This window comes from Garra rufa, chromosome 2 (genome assembly GCF_049309525.1).
Source record: "Garra rufa chromosome 2, GarRuf1.0, whole genome shotgun sequence".
Lineage (NCBI taxonomy): Eukaryota > Metazoa > Chordata > Actinopteri > Cypriniformes > Cyprinidae > Garra > Garra rufa.
Genome location: NC_133362.1, coordinates 52,804,558 through 52,818,797, shown reverse-complemented (window position 1 = coordinate 52,818,797; position 14,240 = coordinate 52,804,558). Strand labels below are relative to the sequence as shown.

Genomic DNA, 14,240 nt, shown 5'->3' with positions numbered 1-14,240 from the left:
ACCAACTATGAAAATGGACCTCTTGTAAAGGCATGGGCAAAGCAGTGTTTGAGTTCTCTGAAAAACACATTGTCGGTAAATAGCTTTTTTTATGTTCAAATCTTTTATTAGCCAATGTTGCAATAGTTTCTTCAGCCACTTTGTTATAATACATTTTTTGAAATCTATACAAATGACTGGAGGACTGTTATTGCTTACCTTTAGAAATGTATAAAATTGACAAGAGTGTTTTTAGAAATCTAATCTAGGTGCAAGACACCAATCTTGATAGGTCATCACCCAAACAAATCAGTTTATCAAAATCTGCCAAAGTAATACTTAATTGCTCTCCATGTTTAGGAATTTCAGACCCCTGGAGGTTTAGGAATCCCCAAAGTAAAGTATTTTCTTTTTTTTCTCCTCCACATCAAAGTTTTTCTCGAATCAACTTTTTTCTGATTGATAATAAATTGCTGCATTTGGTTATTGCTAGTAGTTATCATCCAATAGTTATTTCAGATCATGCTCCCACATCACTTGATATTAATCTCCCGTTTACATTGCCACTCAAATTAATAATTACATCGAATTTCACGAGTTCCCACTTACATATAATTAGCTGGAGTATGTAAGCATGTTTGGCGTGCTGTCCAGGGAAGGGCTCCGAGGAATGGCCCGAACCTAGAGTACCCCCCCCCCCATGTATACTGTAAATCACAGCCTCTGCTCAATCAGTACTGGTACTTTAGTAGAAACCTATACATAAGTGTGACGAACGCTCAGGCAGGTTGGGATCCATGTGCAGCTTTATTGAGAGAATAAGAATAAACAGACAGGCTTGGGTCAGACAATGGCAAACAGAACAACGAAGGCAGATCCGAGAGCGTAAACGGGGCACAAGCATAAACGTCAGACAGGCAACAGGCAGACAGAAAGTTCCAAGAGACAGGCGGGAGGTTCAATAGGCAGGCAGATCAGAATCAAAGTCGAGTAAACAGTCCAATTCAAAAACAGGGAAACAGGGTAACAGGATAAACGCTCAGAATGTTCGCCAGGCAAAACAAGACTTCGCGAAGTTCATAAGGAGAGACCAGTCTTAAATAGTCTTGAGAGTAATGGCAGACACCTGTAGTAGGTAATCAGCCCAGGTACGGGGATTATGGGAAATAGAGTTCACAGTCAGTATTCGGGAGATGGTTCCCGCTGGTGCTGATCGGGTGGAGCCACAGAGGCGCGATTTGTGACAGAGCCCCCTCCCTGCGAGTGGCTCCTGACACGAGGAGGTATCCGCCGCCGGGGTCTACCGCGGGGTCTAGGGGCAGGTCGTTCAGGATGTGAGTCGTGGAAGTCTCTAGTGAGTGAGGGATCCAGAATGTCACTGGCATTGACCCAGGATCGTTCCTCTGGACCATACCCCTCCCAGTCCACGAGATATTGCAGTGATCCGCCCCGGCGGCGAGAGTCCAGAATTTCCCTGACTCGGTAGACCTCCTCGCCGTCGATGATGATGGGAGGTGCTCTCTGGTCACCGGCCTCCTCCTGGTCCTCCACCCCTCTAGGTTCACCAGCGGGCTTGAGCAGGGACACATGAAAAGTGGGTGAGATACGATACTCAGATGGTAGTGCTAAGCGAAATGATACTGGAGTAATTTGTCTTGAGATTTGGAAAGGACCCACGTACCTGGGACTGAGTTTCTTGCAGGGTTGTCGGAGGCGAAGATCCCGTGTAGAGAGCCACACCCATTGACCTGGGTGATAGTCGGGATGAGGGCGTCGATGTCGATCGGCCTGCTCCTTGGTGCGCCTGACAGCGTGTTGAAGGTGAACATGTGCCTCATTCTATGTAGCCTCACTGCGTTCGAGCCAGTCGTTGACGGCAGGGAGCTCTGAGGGCTCCCCGGACCAGGGAAATAGTGGTGGTTGGAAACCAAGTACACACTGAAAGGGAGTGAGATTAGTGGCAGGCTTACGTAGAGAATTTTGAGCGTATTCGGCCCACATCAGAAATCGACTCCAGTCTGGCTGATTGTGATGGCAGTATGATCGGAGGAACCGGATTAACTCCTGGTTGAGGCGTTCGGTTTGCCCATTGGCTTGTGGGTGGTACCCTGAGGTCAAACTGACGTTAATGTTGAGCATCCTGCAGAAGGCAGACCATACTCGAGAAGTGAATTGTGGTCCTCGGTCTGACACAATGTCCTCTGGAAGTCCGTAGAACCGGAATACGTTCTGGCAGAGACTCTCTGCGGTTTCTAGTGCTGTGGGTAACTTAGGGAGAGGAATTAGTCGACAACATTTTGAGAACCGGTCAATAACGGTGAGTATAGTGGTGTTACCTCGGGAGGCAGGTAGGTCGGTGATGAAGTCGAGAGCGATGTGAGACCAGGGGCGTTGTGGTATGGGTAGAGGTTGCAGGAGTCCGGCTGGCAGACGGTGAGATGGTTTGGTCCTGTTACATACTTGACATTCTTGAACGTATTTAATGGCATCAGTTCGTAGGGATGGCCACCAGAACCGGTTATTGAGGAGTTGTACCGTTGCTGCGATACCTGGGTGACCTGAGGTAAGAGACGTGTGAACCTGGTCGATGACCCTCTGACGGAGAGTTTGGGGAACATAGGAGCGGTCCGCTGGGCAATCATCGGGAGGAGGATCGTTGACCTGAGCTTCAGAAATTTCGGTCATGAGGTCCCATTGGACAGGTGCAAGGATGAGAGCAGAGGGGATGATGGATTCGTTGGTAACTGGAGAAGTGGGTGACTCATACATCCGGGACAGAGCGTCTGCCTTAACATTTCGAGAACCTGGTCTGTATGTAACAGAAAAGTTGAAGCGGGTGAAGAAAAGTGCCCAACGAGCCTGTCGATAGTTGAGTCTTTTGGCTGACCTGAGGTATTCGAGGTTCCTGTGATCCGTGAGTATCGTGAATGGACGTTTGGTGCCCTAAAGCCAATGTCTCCATTCTTCTAGAGCCGCTTTCATAGCCAGAAGCTCCCGATTGCCCACATCGTAGTTTCTTTCAGCTGAATTGAGTTTACGGGAGTAGAAGGCACAAGGATGCAGCTTTGGAGGTTCGCCGTGACGTTGAGAAAGAATGGCTCCGATACCTGTATTGGAAGCGTCTACCTCGACGATGAATTCTTGATCCGGGTCAGGATGGTGCAGAATCGGGGCTGTGGTGAATCTCTCCTTTAGGTTTTTGAATGCCTTGGTTGCCTCTGGAGTCCAAGATAGTCGTTGTCGTCCACCTTTAGTAAGCGTGGTAAGGGGTGCCGCCACAGTGCTGAAGTTCCGAATGAACCTGCGGTAAAAGTTGGCAAACCCCAGGAACCGCTGCAGCTCCTTGAGTGTAGTGGGTTGAGCCCAGTTAAGGACAGACTGGACCTTTTTATCGTCCATCGCTACCCCGCCGGCGCTGATTATGTATCCCAGGAAGGAGATTGTCTCTTGGTGGAATTCACATTTTTCTGCTTTGGCATATAACTGATGGGAGATCAGACGTTGGAGGACCTTTCGGACATGGTTGACGTGTTCTTCCAAGGTTTCAGAATAAACGAGAATGTCGTCAATATAGACAATTACGTTGCGGTTAAGCATGTCCCTGAATACGTCGTTAATGAAGGCCTGAAAGACACTTGGACTGTTGGATAACCCGAAGGGCATAACCCGGTATTCGTAGTGCCCAGACGTGGTGGAGAAGGCAGTTTTCCATTCATCCCCCTCCCGGATCCGGATGAGATTATAGGCACTACGTAGGTCGAGTTTGGTGAATACCTTGGCTTTGCGGAGCTGTTCAAGGGCGGCAGGAACCAGCGGTAATGGATAACGGTATTTAATGGTGATGTCGTTCAGGCCTCGGTAGTCGATGCAGGGTCTCAACCCTCCGTCCTTTTTCTTGACGAAGAAAAATCCTGCGGACGCAGGGGAAGTGGATGGACGAATAAATCCCTTGGATAGTTCCTCCTCAATATACGACTTCATGGCTTCAGATTCAGGCTGTGACAACGGAAAGACCCTTCCCTTGGGTGGAATGGTGTTTGCCATGAGTTCAATTGCACAATCCGTGGGACGGTGAGGTGGTAGTTGAGATGCTTTGCTTTTGCTGAAGGCCTCAGTTAAGTCTTGGTAATAATCCGGGATCTGAGGAGGAGTTGACGTTTCCTGGGGTTTGAGTTTGATGGGTTGGTTCAGGCAGTGGTGTTGGCAGAACCTGGACCATTGAACGACTTGTTTCTCCGACCAAGAGATGTTTGGGTTGTGAAGTTCTAGCCACGGGAGACCCAGGATGATGGGATTTTTGGGTGATTGAAAAACAAAGAGACGTATCTTCTCGGTGTGAAAGGCTCCTATGGTGAGAGGAATGTCTTGAGTGGTGAAGTGAATTTGGCCCGGACCCAGAGGACGGCCGTCTAGTGCTGCAACCGCCACATGCATGTCACAAGAGACAAGAGGAACATTATGAGTTTCTGCAAAGCCTTTATCAATAAAGTTTCCTGCAGCCCCTGAGTCTATAAGGGCTGTGGTGGTTATTTTCTTTCCGTTTAGTGCTATGGAGACTGGGAGTTCAAAATTATTGGATAGACAGGATGGTTGACTCACCATAGTAGGTTTGCGAGAAGGTCGAGTCGGGCAGTTGACTCTCATATGACCGGGATTTCCACAGTACAGACACAAGTGATGATGAATCCTTCTCTCCCTTTCCTCCACGCTGAGATGGGTGTAACCGAGTTGCATGGGTTCGGTTTCAGGTGAAGCTGGAGCTGTAGGGATGGATTGCCGCGGAGGGCGCCGCACTTTAGCGATGTTATCCACTCGGATGGCCATTTCGATGAACTGATCAAGTGATTTTCCCTCGTCGCGGCAGGCCAGCTCGGTTTGTAAGTCCGGATTTAATCCCTTGCGAAATAACAGCTTTAAAGGACCAACCTGTCTGGGCGGCGAGCGTGCGAAAGCTGAGAGCATACTCGGAAGCAGAGTTTCTTCCTTGACGCAAAGAGAGTAGCAGATCACCGACCTCCTTACCCCCCGTGGGATGTTCGAAGACCTCCCTGAAGCGTCGCAGAAACTCAGTGAAGGTGGGAAGCTGGTTACCATCCTCACTCCATACGGCTGTGGCCCATTCTAAAGCTTGTCCAGTGAGAAGTGAGCAGACAAAAGCGATGCGGCTGTGATCTGTCGGATATAGTGAGGGTTGCTGGTTAACAAACATTGAACATTGCAGTAAGAATCCCTTACATTTATCCGGTGAACCGTTGAATTTTTCAGGAAACGCCAGGCGAGGGCTGGCCGTGACAGGCGCTGTATGGATGACGGCAGCGGCGGGAGGTTGGCTGGGTGATGGCGCGGGGTTCTCGTGAGAAGGCATGCGAAGGGCTTGAAGCGCTTGTACCAGTTCCTCAGTGAGAGTGGTAAGCCGGGTTAGTTGCTGTTGATGCACGGCCAATACTGAAGCTTGCGTGGTCAATTCAGCTGACAATTGATGTAGCGCCGCTGGATCTGTGTGGGGCGAAGTCTTCTGTGACGAACGCTCAGGCAGGTTGGGATCCATGTGCAGCTTTATTGAGAGAATAAGAATAAACAGACAGGCTTGGGTCAGACAATGGCAAACAGAACAACGAAGGCAGATCCGAGAGCGTAAACGGGGCACAAGCATAAACGTCAGACAGGCAACAGGCAGACAGAAAGTTCCAAGAGACAGGCGGGAGGTTCAATAGGCAGGCAGATCAGAATCAAAGTCGAGTAAACAGTCCAATTCAGAAACAGGGTAACAGGATAAACGCTCAGAATGTTCGCCAGGCAAAACAAGACTTCGCGAAGTTCATAAGGAGAGACCAGTCTTAAATAGTCTGAGAGTAATGGCAGACACCTGTAGTAGGTAATCAGCCCAGGTACGGGGATTATGGGAAATGGAGTTCACAGTCAGTATTCGGGAGATGGTTCCCGCTGGTGCTGATCGGGTGGAGCCACAGAGGCACGATTTGTGACAATAAGAGCCTGATAGAAATATTTATATAAAAAAAAAAAATAAAAAAATAAAAAAGTCAGATGGATTTAGAGGCTTTTGCTTCTGAACTCTTGCATATTCACACCGGCCCAGCTGGTGACAGATTTCACACTTTAATAGAGCAGTTAACTGAGGCTGTAATACACATCTGTCATCTGATTTTGAAAAAATATCTTAGTGTATGTCTATTATTTAGACAACAACAACAACAAAAAAAACATTACATTTAAATATCCATAAATATCTGAAATAAACGTATCATTACTTAAATGGTAATATCCAGCTTTAATGTACTGTATTGTACTAATTTGTGTAAATGTCTGTATTTCAATAGGTTTCAGCGAGGGACACAACATAATAAGGGGTGGAACTTTTCTTGAGAAAAACACTTACACAGTAGCTGACAAGACATCCTCAGCAGAAGTCACAATCTGGGGGGAACACTGCATCAACATTGGACAATGGTATAACATGTCCAACATCTCGGTGAGAAAATTCAACAATAAACCATGTCTCAGTTCAACAAAAGACACTGTGATCACATCCATTTCATCTAAAGGCACTGCAGTCTTTGTTCCCACAACAACTTTCCACACTGAAAACTGTGAAATAATTGGCGCACAAGTAAAAAGCACTTACATATGCCCACTAAAACACGTTATTGGAAACATGTCACTAACCAGTACAAAAATACTCAAACCCAATTCAAATTAACTGCAATTGAAGTTAAAACTAATTAGAAATCTGACACTGAAATCAACCTCTGGCAAAATTTTTAAAGCAAACATAGGCAATATGATTATCCAGACACATGTAGATGTAAAACACAGCAGATCTAATGATGATATTGTGGATGCTCTGCTTGAACTTCCTCAAATTACAGTTACAACACACAATGACTTTGTCATTTAAATTGAACAAAATATTGCTTCATTAGGCACTGATGCACCTGCAATCCCTGACCATGACACTACAGATGAAACACATACTAAAACTGTTAAAGACACTAGACAAGACATCAGAGATGTCAAGATCTAGAGTATGATCAGAGTTTACTGGAAATACATACACCACCACACCCCACATGGAAAGAATCTATATGAGGATATATGTGCATATATGAAACCTATATGCAGTATATATGCACATATATGATAATATATATTCTGCTTATATGCGTATCAGGCGTGCCGTAGGTGTCCTGAAAAGTGAAGCCAAAAGTTTTCGATCGCCCCCCAGTGGCTGGCTGCAGTATAGGTCATAAACCCCGCCCTCTCCATGTAATCTAATGGGACGAGAGCCAAACTAAATAATCGAATTACACAGCAAATAATTTTTTTTCCAAAGGTGATTTCCATCGTGTGAGGTAGTTCTTATAATGCTGATTCCTGCTCAGGTGTTCGTTTTTCTAATAAGTTTGCTTTTAAGTAGTTATTTGATGCTATAAAAAGGGGGTGTGGTGTCATGATTGTGATCGTGCGATTGGGTCTGCGGGAGTTTGGGCAGGACTTTGACACCGCGGCTCCGCCTCACGACTCTACTGCGCATGCTCTGGCTCCAAACGAACCTCTACTGCGCATGCTCTGGCTCCAAATGACGTAACTTCCCCCAAGATGGTAGGGGCCATATTGAGCTGTTTTGGCTTCACTTTTCTATAGTGGAAAGAAGCGGAGAGGTGTTGTCCATATTTTTTACAGTCTATGATGCGTATATAAGCCACATAGGTCTCCTGTATTGCTTCTTTATATCCACATATAAGCCCTATATGTACATACAAGATGTCTCCTATATAGCTCACGGCAGGATCTGGTCATTTTAGCTCATATCTCACTTTGGCAACTGCACTGTTAAAAAAAAAAAAAAAACTAATTTTACAGAAAATAATTAACTTTTTTATAGTAGTTTTCTGTTATTTCAAATTAAATTCAAAACTTTGTAATATTACTAACAACATCTGTAAACTAACAACTTGACTGTTATTTTAGGTCCTATATCATTAAAGACAAATTACAGTATTTTTTCTTTTTTATACAGGACATTTTTACAGTATTTTTTGTTATCTTAAATTATGTTAAAAACTTTGTAAAATTACAAACAATATCTGTAAATTAATTAAAATTGTTATTTTAAGTATTATTCCATTAATGACAAACTCCAGGAATTCAAATTTTTCTATACAAAAAATATTGTATTTTTTACAGTATTTTTTCTGTTTTCTTAAATTACTTACACATTGGCATAAATTACAAAAACAATCTGTAATTAAATAATGTAGCTCATTAAGATTTATGTCCATACTAACAGTTTAATTTTCTTTTTTTAATTTGAAAGAAAATCTTATTAGTTTTATATTTAGGTGTATTTTACTTTAAAACTCTGTAATTTTATATAAAACAGAAGTAGAATATATATAAAATAGAAAATCAGTCTAAAAATCCACAAATCACGTAACCATGCAATAAAAATGTATTGCATTAAAAATCGTTTATTTTTATAAAGAACAAATTAACCAATAAAGAGTGAGTGTATAATTTGTTTGAAGAAGTCGTGTCAAAAAACAATAGCACAGAAGTCCAAATGACAATACATTTGCAGTCCTCTCTGGTGGAATATACAGTAGGATGATAATTTAGTGTGGGGAGCAGGGCCACTGATCTATAATAGAGAACTGGATTGCTCATGACGTCATAAAAGTGAAGCCACCGCGCCGCCATATTAGTATTCCCTAGTATTCGTATACATTCCATTGAATGAATAGGAAACTATACGATTTTATTGAGAAAACATCACATAACAAGTCAGTGTTTTTATAACTGAAGTCTCATTGTACATTTTCACAATGCAAACGTCCTAAGCATGTAAACGGTTAATGTTGGGAATTCCCTCTGCTTATTAAAAATGTACGTTCATAGCCTACATTACAGTCGCGTACATCAGATAAACAAACATCTTACGATCTCAGTACAGTTATTCACGGTTTATGTCATTTTGTTGTTTATATTCGTACAGTAGACTAACTGCATGTTTCAACAATATTTAACAGTAACGTTATTCGTTTTGAAGCAGGTAATGATTTGTTCGTTAAATTAATAATTAATTCAACATACACAGCATTTTACTCAGATGGAAACGGTAATGTTAGTAAATCATTACAGAATTTGCTGATCTGAAGAGTCTGAAATAGATGTTGGTCAATCAGGCACATTAAAAATACACACCATGACTCGGAGAACACCGCTGACTACAAATGGTACGGACATAAAGACATAAGCTTTATTTCAAAGATTTGAATTTCAATATAACGAGCAATATAGTAACAGAGACTTGTATTATTTACTGTATAATCGAATCAATTTCAGATACTAATACCAGATATATATGGTACTGTGTATTATTTCCTGCATAATTAGGTACATAAAGAAATATATTTAGTGTTGGATCAGTTACCCGTCTCTGTAAGTGCGCAGTTGATACACCCACCTGAACGATTTCAATATATCGCTTATCCAGCCCGAAAAGACCATAAACATTCCAGAAAACATCTTAAGTAAAAATTAGTTTACATACACATATCCTAAAAACTAATCCTGTGTGAAAGATACGCTTCAAATCGGGTGATTTTAGGTCAGCAATTTACATGTGACTCAATGGTGCTCTCTGCAGGTAGGGAATAGTAAGATGGCGGATCGAACACTTCCGGTGGCTTCACTGCCTAACGGCAGTTTAGAACGCAATGAGCAATCCAGTCATTATATAGATCAGTGAGCAGGGCATAATTTAAGTTGTTAAACGTTGAAAAAGCTATAGCGAATTCCATTATCGCTCAGTTGACGTGCGTTTCTTTATCACGCATTACCGGCGGAAACACGGCAAGTCGCAATCTATGACGTACCGGCGACAGCCAATGAGCGTTTGATTATCCCTGCCGTTGATTATTCTGTCCAATAACTAGTAGGGAGCTGTTACCCGGTCAAATTTGAATATGCTGATCGGCTTCTGTTGCAGTCTGTTTCGGTCGTTCCTCTAGCAAAGTCTTTCAAATGGATTATTTTACGTCTGACTGTTTAATTCATATTTTGAGCGAGTTTTGGTTGTGGAATGAAGATTGACAACAACAACAACAAAAAAAAGTGAAAATGGACTTTTACCAGCAGCTAAAGATCATGCAAACTGCAGAAGGTAAGTACCTTTTTGAGTTCTATAGACTGTTAGGCTAGTTACATTAATATACAGTTTACTGAAGTGATAAATTAATCGCGATTTCATATCTTAGTGTCCTACCAGTGTGTGTTACTGTGTTTTGTTAGTATGTCTTGCCGAATATATGTAGTGAAAGAAATCTGCAGCTCACTTGAAAAGTCAAATACAGACAGTTTACTTAAGATGCAATTGACCTAAATACAGTCACTAATGTATTGATTCAAGATTAACAAACCAGGTTAGGTGTCAGTTACTGGATCTGTGCATTTTCTTTTTAAAGTTACAGCAGTATAATTAAGCCTAACGTTACCAGTCGGTCTTAATTATAATCAAACAACAAAACACTAAAGAGAAAATTATTAAATGTACTTAACTTGCCTTTGTATTAGTCCTATTGTTTGTAACGTTAATTTGCTACTTTGATTGTATGTTGAATGAAATACAATATTATAAATAACTATATTACTATTGTGAAATAATATAGTCATATCGTGCACCCATGCTAGTTTTAAGATCAAACTCACAAAATGTGACAGAACTTCAAAATGAGTAACCTAAGAACACTGTTATGTGAACTCATCTGACAGAGAGAGGACCTGAGTGAAAGCATGATCATTGGACTCCATGGAGAAGAATACTAGACGTAAACCAGGATTTTGTATCAGCTGTGAGCCGGTGAGTACATTTTTGCAAGCCCATGTCTGTCAGTAAGTAGATAATGTCTTATCAAACAAATTAATTTTAATTTAATTAAATGCTTGTGTGTGTTTCCCCCTTATGATCCAGAAGTTTTAGGAATGAAAATCTTCTACTACATGATCTTCAGAGGAAGTAAGTATTAATTTCTAACGTTAAGACACACTAACATTAATTTTATTTTTAAAGGAAAGTTCATAGTATTTTTCACTTGTGTACAAATTCTGTAAAATGAGAATGTTGATAAAAATATCATAAATGTTTTCTTTATCAATTAACTTCTTTTAACTAAATTAAATCAACATTTGGTGTGACCATCATCCTGTGTTTAAAGCAGCTTTTGCACTAAGGGCACTTGCGGATAGTTTTTCAGGTTTGCAGGTGGGCCTCTTGAAGCATCTTGGAGACGTTGCCACAGTTCTTCTAGATTTAATCTGTCTCAGTTTGTTCTGTTTCTTACAGTTTTTTACGATTGTTTAAACTCTAAAATAAAAATTTCCACACAATTTGCAAAATTCTACTCCAAGGAGCAAAACACCGCCACAGATTTGCACACCATTACACATAATGTCTGCTTCACTCTTTTTGCAAAACTTTACACACAGTGATTTGTAAAACTCTACAAACATTTCGACACCTTAGACACAGATAAGGATTGTGAGGTTACTTCCTTGTCATTACAAAGCCCCGGATTGCCAATGACCACACTAATGAACAAATTGGATAAACACATCCACAAGGTGTGGAAGCACACATGTGCTAATTTGAAAACGCAGCACTCAGGTGTGCTATAAAAGGCAGCAGGTGAGTTCACCTGTATTCATCAAAAATGATGTGGATGAAATCTTATGGCCTGATCCAGCCAGACGGAGAGATGAGGAATAGTTACAGTATTTGTGTTGCTTTTTTTTCAGAGTCAAACTGTATGTACTTCATGCAGTAATTTTTATTTGTCTACAGATTTTATTTGTTTTATTGATTTCATTGTTGGCTGATTACTGTAGCTGATTATGGTAAGAAATACTGTATTTCTTGAATTGAAATAAATACTTGAAATATTCAGTCTGCAGCATCAGTGTTGTGCAGTGCTTGGTAAGTTTATAGTAGGCCTATTTGTGTACATTCTCCCTATATCTCAAACTAATCATGATGAATGTTGTGGGTTTGTCACTATTTTGTTTTGTCATCGAAATGATCCCTTACATAACAATGTCTGCCCAAAAATCTAGCACATGCTATTTCCTAAAATTAGTTTTTTTTTTTTTTTTACAAATGTGTTTTTTTTATTTATCATAGCAGTGTGAAACTGTCTGCAATAGTGTCTGATCATTGAGGACTGTGTTGGTTAAATGAAAACTAATAGCATTTTCACAAATATGTGTATATGTTTTGACTGAAATGTGTATGTTTTGACTGAAGTGTGTCATTTTGCAAACAATCTAGGAATTCTGCAAATTGAGTGTGGTATTTGGATAATTGTGATTATATTTTGAAAAAAAGAACCCGGTTTTCAAAATTGTGTGTAAACAATTGAAAAAAACTGTAATGTCATTCTGTGCAGAATGGATGATGATAAAATCAGATCTCTGTTTGGAGCACTGGCTGTTGTCAAACAAAAGTCTTACTGGATTATTACATTTAATGGCAAAATTAATGTTTAGAAATATAAAATAAATTACCCATTGAAACACTACAGCAAAAGATAAACATGACTGAATTAAAATCCTTTTTAGCTGGTAAAAATACTAGTGTTCTAATAATCTTGGACACCACTGTATTTGGAGCCCATGGGAGTCAGTAGAATATTGTGGATTAAAATGATGTGGATGAGATAGAAATGCATTTTCAGTTAAATTTCACCTCGGAGCTCTGAATAACTGGTAATGAAAATTCAATAATCTAAATTTACATCTGAAACTAATAAAATTGTTAGTCTTGATAATTTTGTATATGTGTTGGTTTTGTATTTATTCAGTTTTTAGATCAATTCTGACACAAATATTTCCTGTTGATAATTCACTCACCCCTCTGTCATTCAAGATGCTTATGTCTGTCTCTTTTTCTGTCAAAAAGGTTTTTGAGGAAAACATTCCAGGATTTTTCTACATATTTCGAAGGGAGCCAAAAGGTTGAAGTTCCAAATTTTATTGTCAATGCAGCTTCAAAGGGCTCTACATCATCCCATCCAAGGAATAAGGGTCACTGGGAACTTGTAAAGCCCTTTGAAAGCTGTATTGAAATTTTGAAACCTTTATCCTTGACCTTAATCCCACTGAAGTCCACTATATGGAGAAAAATCCTGAAATCTACTCATCAAAAACTTTACTTTCTTTTCGACTTAAAGAAAGAAAGATATGAACATCTTGGATTACATGGGGCTGAGTGAATTATCAGGAAATAATTTCTAATAATTAATGTAATTAATTCTAATTTAATGTAATTGTGCCGTATTTCTTAAAAAAAAAAGCTGAAATGTAAAATGTAAATTTTATATGGCATTTGCACAGACTTTGTATTGCAGACTGTTTTTTGTCTTTTTAATAAAAATGTTAATTGTCCACCTTGAGCATGCTTTGACACTTTATTGAAGGTTTTTTAATTGTAATGAATTGGGGGAGGGGGTGCTGCAAGGGCACGGTATTGCCCTGTTCAGACCCACATAAGACCCTTACAGATCCCACTTAAAACCCATCTGGGCATCCACGGCTGGCCCCCATGTGGATCCCGGGTACAAACCCACTTTGAACCCCTTTGGGCAGGTGGAGTCCAAATGTGTTTGGCATGAATTGCCCAGTTAGGACCCACATAAGACTGCCACATTTGCCGCCCATGAAGCCCTGGCTGGGTGGTGATAAAGGCATGAACAAGTCTCCAAGTCTTGACGGGAAACAAAACATCTAATTCTTGCAATGTTTTTGAGATGATAGTATGCCCATTTAGTTACTACTTTGACATGGCTACTGAAACTGAGGTCTGACATCAGAATCACACCAAGATTCTTGACTTGATTTTTAGTTTTTTGACCCCTAGCGTCAAGGTACGCATTTACCTTATGAACTTCATCTTTGTTTCCAAATGCAATGAGTTCTGTTTTCTCCTTGTTTAATTGAAGAAAGCTTTAGCGCTTTTCTTACAGATTTGTGCCTGTCCAGCTCGGCTGAGTGGCACGCTGTGTAGGCAGAAAGACAGGTCCTCAGGTCTTTGCACAGTTTAGGCATGGTTCAAAAACAGAGTGTCGTCGGGATCTCCCATCCAACAACGAGGCCAGAGAGAGCCACTGATGGAAAGGCACCGCTGGGATGCGCTTTGACCAGCTAAGCCACGGCGCCTCCTTGGTGGGACCAGTTAGCCTAGGATCCTA

At 41.0% G+C, this 14,240-nt stretch overlaps 1 long non-coding RNA gene across 1 annotated transcript; it reads left to right on the top strand.

The window, feature by feature from the left end:
* The first annotated feature begins 9,186 nt into the window (after positions 1 to 9,186).
* LOC141325597 (uncharacterized) lies at positions 9,187 to 11,982 on the top strand. Its single transcript, XR_012353784.1, has 3 exons — positions 9,187 to 10,858; positions 10,970 to 11,014; positions 11,245 to 11,982. It is a non-coding gene; the product is annotated as an uncharacterized lncRNA (long non-coding RNA).
* The last annotated feature ends 2,258 nt before the right edge of the window (positions 11,983 to 14,240 follow it).